We start from the raw sequence: 892 nt of genomic DNA on the forward strand, positions 1-892 counted from the left end.
CATAATTTCTGCTTTTTTAACTCAAATATTAGGTGTTAATTCTATATAAATGAGGGTTATTGAGCATGAATTCCATAAAGCTGTGTAAAACTAGTAAGGTGGTGGTAATGAAAACTAAAAAAAAGTCTGAAAAAGGGACAAAAATGTCAAATATCGTCCGTTTTTGACCCGGGAGGACAACACGAGGGTTAAACTGGTTGTCTTTGGGTTTTGGACTGACACAACAAGACATTTAAAGACACCAGCTTGGACTTTGAGAGACTGGGACGGACATTTTGGAAGACCAAAAGACACCAGCGTTGCACTATATGAGGAAAATATGCGATAACGTTGTTGAATATCGCGATAACGATACATAACCTGCGATAAATAATGAATAATAATAAACGGATATTACAGTGCACTAACTTCTGCTGTCAGTATTCTGCTAAAAGACAAGAAACTGCTTGTTAAATTCTAAACAAATGACAAGAAAGCATTATAAACATTCTTTTATTGAACAAAATTGAACATTGAATTTAACATAAAAGGCACCGCTAAAAAAATTAATTTTTTATTTGGATATTTTATTTTACATAACACAACAAATCTGTGGTTGTTATTTGCGATGTGCTCATTAAGCCAGTTGAGATCGTGATGACAATTAAAAATAAATTAAAAAAAAGAAATAATCATTATATTATGAAATTAATTTTTTTTTTTTTAAAGTTGCAGTGGTGGATTGTAACTAAGTACATTTACTCAAGTACTGTACTTAAGTACATATGTCGAGGTACTTGTACTTTACTTGAGTCTTTTTATTTTCGTGCCACTTGCTTCTTTTCTTCTACTCCGCTACATTCATCAGACAGCTTTAGTTACTAGTTACTGTAGTTACTAGTTACTTTAGTTA

The 892-nt window shown here is 31.7% G+C and overlaps 1 long non-coding RNA gene across 1 annotated transcript in view; it reads left to right on the plus strand.

Annotated features, from left to right (window-relative positions):
• The first annotated feature begins 287 nt into the window (after nt 1–287).
• Nucleotides 288–892, plus strand: part of LOC116686071 (uncharacterized) — a 15393-nt gene continuing 14788 nt past the window's right edge. The window contains exon 1 of the long non-coding RNA XR_004331141.1: nt 288–298. This is a non-coding gene — a long non-coding RNA (uncharacterized LOC116686071). The remainder of the gene's footprint in view (nt 299–892) is intronic.

The sequence above is a fragment of the Etheostoma spectabile genome, unplaced genomic scaffold (assembly GCF_008692095.1).
Source record: "Etheostoma spectabile isolate EspeVRDwgs_2016 unplaced genomic scaffold, UIUC_Espe_1.0 scaffold310, whole genome shotgun sequence".
Lineage (NCBI taxonomy): Eukaryota > Metazoa > Chordata > Actinopteri > Perciformes > Percidae > Etheostoma > Etheostoma spectabile.